This window comes from Morus notabilis, unplaced genomic scaffold (genome assembly GCF_000414095.1).
Source record: "Morus notabilis unplaced genomic scaffold, ASM41409v2 Scaffold489, whole genome shotgun sequence".
NCBI lineage: Eukaryota > Viridiplantae > Streptophyta > Magnoliopsida > Rosales > Moraceae > Morus > Morus notabilis.
Window position 1 is genome coordinate 363,362 of NW_010357331.1, and position 10,482 is coordinate 373,843.

Genomic DNA, 10,482 nt, shown 5'->3' on the forward strand with positions numbered 1-10,482 from the left:
TTTATTTTTTTTATTAATTTTTAAATTTATAATTCATGATTACCTCATTAAAAATTTTACCAAGAAAAACCCAATTGGGATAAAAACTTGGCAAGGAAAAAAGAGTGCAATCATATTGTGACGAATTACAAATTTTATAAACTTACAAAGTTATACAATTACAAATACAATGTCAAAGGTAAATACATATTTACAAATTACAAATTTACAATTTAATTTAAAGCTAAAGGATCGTCTTCAATATTAAATGTTAATTGATTAAATTCATCGATCCATTATTAGCTTGCCGGTGAAATTGTATCTTGTAAATGTTGATCGGCCCGATCCCAATCCTTAATGCAAACCAAGGCTTCAATCAACATTGAGTGACTGGTCTTTTAAAATAGAGATCATCAAATAGCGATGAAGTTATTAAACCAAACCAATCATTGAGTGACTTTTGATAAATTATCAATTTACTTTGGTATGCAAGTAGAAAGTTACTTTGATATAGAGTTACAAAGAGAGTGAAGAAAGTTGAAGAAAAAAGTGGATAATTAAGAGGATGATGAGAGATTGTGAATAGAAAAATAGATAAAGATAGAAAGAAGAGTGATATAGAATAGAAAAACACGAGTATCTATAAGAACAAAACCGGCATTATATAGAAACAACACTTTTTAAAAATAAAAAATAATAAAAACGTGATGGCAATGTGTTTCTTTCCTTGTGTATATTGTTTTTTGAGGAATCATTTTATCATGTGATTGATTATAAAAAAGGGTCAAGAATGTGAAAACTGAAATATTAAACTGCTAAAATAGGAATTTGCTCTTTCTATTAAGGAATTGTGTGTTTACCTTAATTAAAAAGTTAAAAATTTAAATAACAAATATGGGCATTGGGTCTAGTGGTATGATTCTTGTTTTGGGTGTGAGAGGTCCCGAGTTCGATTCTCGGAATGCCCCAATTTGTAGCAACTAATATTTTCGGGCGGTTTTGGACAAAATTAGGGTTTTCGGGCTAATTTTCAGGTCGGGCAATTCGGGCGGGTCGGGCATGGTCGGAAAATTCAAAAAAAATCCGGCGGACGGCGGTATAGGGCGGTTAGACGGCGGCGGGCAAGAGAGTCAGTGTCAAATTTGGGCTGCCCGAGCCCGAACCCAAAAATCTAGCTTGGGCCCGCCTGAGCCCGAAAAAATTCAGGCTTCGGGCAGCCCGCCGACCCGAACCCAGCACTACCTCCAAAAAGCACTCAAATCATCTCTCTCAATACAAGTGCTCACCCCTATCTCACAACCCAATAAAAATTCATCAAGAGGCGTACAAAGACTTAAGGAACACTTTCAATAAATAAGCAAGTTGTGAATAGCTTGACACATCTTCAATTAATTCGCTGAACCACATCTGTTGCAGATCTTGTTGTAACAACACTGCAACATAGCTGTTACGGCCAACTTTCCAAAACCAGACGAATCAATCTTCTTTTAATTCTGAAATCTTCCCAAAATTAATATATGAACCTGGACACGTTCTTAGGAGGCAGAGGAAGATCATCCAGCTATGAAATCTCAATCAAGAATCAATCAAATCAATTTTCCATCTTTGAATCAGATGACTTAGAAAAATGGAAACTAAAACAAGTTTTTGGATTTTTTGAAACCTGCCAAAGGAAACTTGCCAGCTGCAAAGACATTTCCAAACGCAATCATCCCAGCAAAACATTCCCAAAATAATGCCAATCAAATCCGATTACAATCAATACACAAATTAGGAAACAAATCCCAACAGAAAATTCTATGACTATTTATGTGATCTTAAATATTTTATATAAATGTTATATGCGAGATGATAATATTTAAGGATAATAATCAAAATGATGTTCGTAATAAATTAAATTAAAATTTAAAATCTTTAATTAAAACATTACTAATACATGTCATTCATATTTAGAATGAAATGATGTTATTTGCACTGTTAATATGACACTTTAAGTTTATCGACACCTCAAGTTTTTATTAAGGCAACCCAATATATTTAAAAATTTATTTTAAAATTAAAATCTCATATAATTTGATAAACACTATTATATACACCTCATATTTTTCCATATTTAAAAAAAAAAGGTTTCTTAAAAAGATTTCCTTTCCTATTTTTTAGCTAAATCTTTCCATTTGAACGTATACCAAAATTATTCTCTTAATGAATGTTTCAAGCTTCTCAAAATAAAATGAATGACGTTTGTTTGAACAGAGCTTTTAAGAAGCTTTAATGGCGTGAAGAAAAAACCAGTAGCATATGCTAGCAAAGAGAAAAAAAAAAAAAGGGAGAAAGAGGGAAATAAGCCAAGACTTGAGATGAATTAAAATTAATAGGTCAATAGTTTACATAAGTTAATAAATAGGCCAAATTATTATTTTTGTCCATAATTTGTCTGGTTATGAACTATAATTTCACAAGTTATTGTCCATAATTGTCCATAACTTATCTGGTTATGAACCATAACTTGACAAGTTTGTCCATAACTTATCTGGTTATGAACCATAACTTGACAAGTTATGGCCTATTAATTTCTATAACTAAAAATTGGCCTATATACTTTCTTAAGCTTTTCATATTGGCCTATTTTCTACTATTTTCCAAAAAAAAAAAAAAAAAAAAAGCTGAACCAGTAGTTTCTCTCATGAAAACTCATTATCCAAGCGTTCTGTCTGTTTTTTCTTTTTTTTTTCTAATTATTAAGTATCATAATTGAAGCCTTCATCAACGTCTACTCTCTTATTATGTGAATAAGGAAGAAGGAAATTCGAATTCAGTCATGGTAATATTTTAAAAAGGCCATTCTGATAATTTTAAAAATCTTTGGTCATTATTTAAACTTGATTTCCATAATAAAAAAAAAGATAAATGCAGAAAATTTTTGCTCAAATTTTTGTTGGATTTTTTCCCTTTAACTTCGATAACCAACCAAAAGTTTTGCACAGAATATGATCCACATTCTTCCATCAATCAGAAATGTGCTTAACCATGTTCAAAATCACGATCCTTGGATGCCCACGTTGCCCACTGCCGGTGCACGTCCACAAAGCACTCTGTAATGGGTAGAGTGTATAAGAGAGGATAGAGCATACTTGGTTTGGTCCTTGAGCCTGCAATCTCCATTCATTCGAGTTATGCACCATCAATGAGAGATTGAGTGAGGTTTAGAAGAGTCTTAACCGAATCAGACACTTTTCATAACCTTGAGTGAGTGAAAACGACAATGGCGGGAGGTGTGTTTCGATCCGATATATTTATTCCACATTTGATCTAATTGCTATTTAGGATTGTTAAGAGCATGTTTAGATCATTAAGAAATTCTAACATTTTGGCATCAGAGCCTTAGTTTGCCTCTGCCTTGTTTCCTTTTTCTTCGTTCTGTCAAAATATTGTAGGAGAAATTTTTTTTGGCAAATTATCATTTAGACGTTTTTTTATGAAAACTGAGATTAGGAATCATTGGGAAATCGAATTTCTATCATTTCTGAGTTTTAAACATCAATTTTGGTCGTCAAAATCGAGAGAAAAAAATTGGATTTCATTTCGGGTTGAAACCGGGTTGAAAACGACCCGGCTGAAGGTTGAGGATGATTCAACAATGTGAAAAAATGACATGTCGTTTTGCCTTTTGATATATAAAATGACATGTCATTTTTGTTGAACATAAGCATAAAATGACATATCGTTTTGCCCTTTGGCTTATTAAACGACATGTCATTTTATGTTATAGAAAAGTGCAGACTAGTGCTTTCATTTGGCTTGGACAGTCATTGCCAAAACGACATGTCGTTTTCATTTGGCTAGGAAAATGACACACTGTTTTGGGTTAAAGAAAGGCGCAAGCATCAGGAAGAAACTACATATTGTTTTGCCCTTTAGTATATAAAAAGAGATGTCGTTTTGAACGGTGAAGTTGCTGTCATTTTGAAAAAATGACGTGTCATTTTTCATTGAGTACATTGAAATGACTTGTCGTTTCTTAAGGACTTTTGCAGCATATTCACCAAATGACATGTTGTTTGGTGAAGTTAATAAAAAATAATAATAAATCATAAATTAAGTATATATGGGTATTTTGTAGATGTTTGCCCATTTTATAATTTTTATGGAATTTTGTGAATTACATATCTAAATGAATGGTTCATTAATTTTAATGACTTTTAATGAATTTAATTTGGATATTTATGTGCTTATATTATTCATTTTATGTATAATTTATTATACATGTAGGTTGAAATATATTGGTACATTGACATTTAAATATTTTGGGTTAATATTGCATATAATTCCATGCAATTAAATATGAACCTTTATTATGATTTATTAATATTAAGTGATCCATATAATTTTAATTAATTAGGAATTAGCCATGATATTTTTAATTATTTAAAATTATATATAAGTGTTTCAAGATTACATTATGACAATAATTGTGATTAATCATATGTAATATAATAGATTTTATTCCACATGAATTTTTATTATATTTGTATGATTAATTAGGATAGAATATCAAATTAAATTTCTTAATTTACCTACAGGAATTAGAAAATAAAGTATAATTTGATAGTTCTATCATAGGGTTATAGATGGATCTAATTGGATTAGAACTTTAGCCCACGGGCAAGTTTTTTATCTCTAGATTCATAGTAAATGATTTACATTGGTAGAACATGATATAAGTTATAAGTCTCAAATTTTAATTATAAGCGTGTATGTTTTATTTTATGCAGTCTTGCAACCTGCAAATTTCTCATATATGAAATGTGACATTCTCAAACTGAGGGGTGATAATTATAAGGTTTGGAAAGAGAAAGTTCTTCTTCATTTAGGGTGGATGGACATTGATTATGTCATAAGAAAAGATGAACCAGTTATTACTCCGACCAACACTCTAGAAGAAATTGCTCTTTATGAGCGTTGGGAGCGATCCAATCACCTCAGTGTGATGTTCATAAAGACCAACATCTCTGCTGGCATTCGTGTTTCAGATCATCAGCATGACAATGTCAAAGCATTACTGAAGGCCATTGATGAACGGTTTGAGTCTTCAGATAAGGCACTTGCTAGCACCCTGACCATGAAGTTTTCATCCTTAAAACTCACTATTGTTAGAGGTGTACGTGAGCACATCATGCAGATGAGGGACATTGCAGCTCAATTAAAGACACTTGAGATTGAAATGTCTGACTTTTTCCTTGTGCACTATATTCTGAACATTCTTTCACAGCAATACGGACCTTTCCAGATATCCTACAACACACGTAAGGACAAATGGTCAATCAATGAACTTCTGAAAATGTGTGTTCAGGAGGAGGGTAGGCTGTCAATAGAAATAGGAGAAAGTGCATTGATGTCAATAGAAGGAAAGGATTAGAACCAAGTCAAAAAGAAAGGAAAAGGTAAAATACCGCCCCAAGGTGGAATCAAGAAAGAATCCAAGTGCTTTTTTTGCAATAAGAAGGGGCACGTGAAGAAAGGTTGCACAAAATTCTAGAAATGGCTTGAGAAGAAAGGTAAACCAATCTCATTTGTCTGTTATGAATCTAATATGGTTGATGTTATTTATATCACATGGTGGATTGATTCTAGTTCTACAATCTATATTTCAAATACCTTGTAGGGTATGCAAAACCTAAGGAAGCCAGTGGAAAGTGAGTAGTGCATTTATTCAGGGAATAAGATGTGCTCACATGTGGAGGCTGTTGGAACATGCAGTTTAGTTTTAAGTAGTGGTTTTATTTTGAATTTAGAAAAGGCATTTTATATTCCAAGTTTCTCTAGGAATTTGATTTCAATTTCAAGACTTGTACCTTTGGGTTATTCCTTTAATTTTTATGAGACATCTTTTAGTTTGTTTTATAAATCTAATCTTGTTGGAAATGATACATTATCTGACGGTCTTTTCTCTATTAACTTGCAAAATGACATCACTTATAATGCTATGCATGTTCATATTGGCACTAAACGATGTGTTATAAATGATGATTCCTCTATGTTATGGCACCAGAGACTAGGGCATATCTCCATTGAAAGGATTAAGAGATTGGTGAATGATGGAGTACTCAATACTCTTGATTTTACTGATTTTGAAACTTGTGTGGACTGCATTAAGGGAAATCAGACCAACAAGTCCAAGAAAGGTGTAAAAAGGAGTACATACATATTAGAGATCATACATACAGATATTTATAGTCCAGACATGGACTCACATGGTCTGAAATACTTCATCTCATTCATAGATGATTACTCATGATACATGTATCTTTACTTGCTTCATAACTAAAATGAAGCGTTGGATGCCTTTAAGGTCTTTAAGGCTGAAGTAGAGAAGCAATGTGGAAAGCAAATTAAGATCTTGAGATCAGATAGAGGTGGAGAATACTATGGTAGATACATTGAGGATGGACAAGCACTTGATCCATTTGTGAAGTTTCTTCAAGAAAATGGGATAGTTGCTTAGTACACTATGCCTGGTTCTCCAGACCAGAATGGTGTAGGAGAAAGAAGAAACCTAACCTTAATGGACATGGTACGGAGTATGCGTAGTAACTCCAAGCTTCCTGAATTCTTATAGACATAAGCTCTTAAAAAGGCAGCGTATATATTGAACTGAGTTCTAACTAAGGCTATTCCAAAGACACCTTTTGAGTTATTTAAGGGTTGGAAACCGAGTTTGCAACATGTGCACGTTTGGGGATGCTCGTCTAAAGTAAGAGTTTATAACCCACGTGAAAAGAAGTTGGACCTAAGGACCATTAGTGGATATTTCATCTGATGCGCTGAAAGGTCTAAAGGATACATATTCTATTGTCCATCTCACAGCACTAGGATTGTGGAATCAAGAAATGCAAAGTTTCTTGAAAATAACTTGATTAGTAGGAGCGATCGATTTCAGAATATTGTTTCTGAAAGGAATCATATTGATACTTAACTTTTCACTTCAAGTGATAGATTGATTGTCATTCACAACACCCCTCAAGTTCAAACAGGTGTTGGACAACCAATTATGGAAGTTCCACAAACTACTGATGATAATCTAGTAGATCAAGATGTTCAATAATTGCCATAAATTATTGAACAACCGGTTGGACAACATGATCCTCAGGAAAATGTTGATACAACTTTAAGGAGATCTACTAGAGTAAGAAAATCAATGATACCAGGTAATTATGTTGTGTATCTACAAGAGTCTTACTACAACATTGGAGTCGAAAATGATCCTAAAACATTTTCACAAGCCATGAATTTTAAAGAATCAAATTTATGGTATGATACCATGAAAGATGAGATGAATTCTATGGCAACTAATGGAGTCTGGGATCTTATTGAGTTGCCTGATGGTGTCAAAGTCATAGGGTGTAAATGGGTCTATAAGACGAAGAAAGATTCATTGGGCAACATTGAAAGATATAAAACAAGACTCGTTGCTAAAGGATTCACTCAAAATGAAGGAATCGACTACATAGACCTTTTCTCCTGTATCTAAGAAAGATTCTCTTCGCATTATTCTAGCGTTAGTTGCACATTTTGACTTAGAGTTGCAACAAATGGATGTGAAAACAGCCTTTCTCAATGGAGAACTAGAAGAAGAGGTTTACATGAAAAAACTAGAAGGATTCCTTCTAGTCGTGGTGAGCATTTGGTGTGCAGGCTCAAGAAATCCATATATGGATTGAAACAAGCCTCTCGTCAATGGTATTTAAAGTTTCATGATGTTATCTCTTCATTTGGTTTTGTGGAAAATTATGGATCAATGTATATACCAGAAGGTTAGTGGGAGAAAGATTTGTTCCCTTATTATATATGTGGATGACATTTTACTTGCAATCAATGATAAGGGTTTGCTATATGAAGTGAAACAATTTTTCTTTGAAAACTGTGACATGAAGGATATGGGCGATGCGTTGTATGTTAGTGGCATCAAAATAAATAGAGACGGATTTTGAGGTATTTTAGGTATGTCTCAAGATACCTATATCAACAAGGTTTTAGAGAGATTTCGGTTGAAAGATGGTTCACTTAGTATAGCTCCTATTGTGAAGGGTGACAGGTTCAATTCGAATCAGTGCCCGAAGAATGATCTTGAACGGAAACAAATGAAAAACATTACTGATGCTTCTATTTTTGGAAGCCGGATGTATGCTCAGGTCTGCACAAGACGTGACATTGCATTTTCCGTTAGGATATTGGGAAGATATCAGAGTAATCCAGGTGTGGACCACTAGAGAGCTGCAAAGAAGGTGATGAGGTACCTTCAAGAGGATAAAGACTACATGCTTATGTACACACAGACTGAAAACTTGTAGGTGATTGGCTACTATGATTCAGAATATGCTGGTTGCATTGATTCGCTAAAATCAACTTCAGAATATGTTTTTATGCTCGTTGGTCGAGTTGTATCTTGGAGAAGCACAGAGCAAACATTGATTGCTACTTTCACTATGGAAGCTGAGTTCATATCTTGTTTTGAGGCTACCTTGCATGGTGTATGGATGAAGAGTTTCATTTATGGGCTTAGAATTATGGATTCGATTTCTAGGCCATTGAGGATATATTGTGACAATTCAGCTGCTATTTTTATGGCTAAAAACAACAAAAGTGGTAGTCGAAGCAATCATATCAACATCAAGTATCTAGCCATAAGAGAACGTGTTAAGGATAAAACAGTGGTTATTGAACACATTAATACTACATTGATAATTGTTGATCCTTTGACTAAAGGCATGCTACTATTGAAATTTAAGAATCATGTAGATAGAATGAGACTTGGTTCTTTTGTGTAATTTTCGTTGTAAGAACGGATGTTATTTTTAATGAAACTTTATTGGTGATGTTTACTCATACTTGATTTTTCTTGGGTACACATTCACTTATTTGTTGAGAAATATCATTAATTTTTGGACCTAGAATAACCATAGGGTTTATTCATTAAGTTATATGGGCTATTATTGAGAAATATTATGCATTATAATACATAGAAGATAATAGAATGAGACTTGGTTCTTTTGTGTAATTTTCGTTGTAAGAACGGATGTTATTTTTAATGAAACTTTATTGGTGATGTTTACTCATACTTGATTTTTCTTGGGTACACATTCACTTATTTGTTGAGAAATATCATTAATTTTTGGACCTAGAATAACCATAGGGTTTATTCATTAAGTTATATGGGCTATTATTGAGAAATATTATGCATTATAATACATAGAAGATAATACTCGTTTTTAGAGGACCTATCGCCATGATTCATGTATTTTATTTTTTTACTGTGGTGAATGATGGAATATATGGACCAAGTGGGAGAATGTTGGATTTTTTTCCTTTAACTTCGGTAACCAACAGAAGGTTTTGCACAGAATGTGGTCCACATTCTTCCATCAATCAGAAACGTGCTTAACCACGTTCAGAATCATGATCCTTAGATGTCCCACGTTGCCCAATGCCGGTGCACGTCCACAAAGTACTCTGTGATGGGCAGAGTGTATAAAAGGGGACAGAGCATACTCGGGTTGGTCCCTAAGCCTGCAATCTCCATTCAGTCGAGTTCTACACCATCAACGAGAGATTGAGTGAAGTTTAGAAGAACCTTAACCGAATCAGACACTTTTCATAACCTTGAGTGAGTGAAAACAACAATGGCGGGAGGTGTGTTTCGATCCGATATTTTTATTCTGCATTTGATCTAATTACTATTTAGGATTGTTAAGAGCATGTTTAGATCATTAAGAAATTCTAACAATTTTTGCTCATAAAAAGTTTGGATTCAAATTATAACTTTATTTAAGCTCATGTTCTTTTACAAAATTTGTGTTTGAACTTGAGTTTTAATTTAAGTTTGAAATTAAATTTGATGCTAAAATTTGAGTTCAAGTCCCCCCTAAAACTCAAGTTTCTAAACTTAAACTTAAATTAATGAACAATATTTTCTCTATTATTAAAAACGTCATAATTTTTTTATTTTAATTCCAATTAAGTTGATTCTTTTTTTTTATGAGTTCACAACGAAGTGACGAACAAAATTTAACTCATATACCCCATTAAAATTTTCATCATCACTAAGTTTTTATTAAAATACTATCCAAATACAAACTCAAGTTTTGACCCACCTAAACACAAACTCAAATAGATTCTCAATTCAAACTATAACTCAAATGCGCACATTCAAATACAAACTCAAATTAGATTCATAACTCAAATCATACTCAAATATACCTTAATTCAAATTAAGATCTGAACTCAACTCACCTTAACTCAAAAAAGTGCAAAAGAACAAGCCCATAATTTGAAAAAGAAAAAAGTGATTTTGAAGTCGTTCAAAGAAAAATAGCCAGTAGGAAAAAAAAAAGATAGTTCAAGCTAAGAAAAAAAAATCATTTAAATAGAAAGAATAAAATCTTATCCATAAATGACGGATAAGTAAGTCTTTCTAACAAACCATATTGTAGAATGGTATGAAAAAAA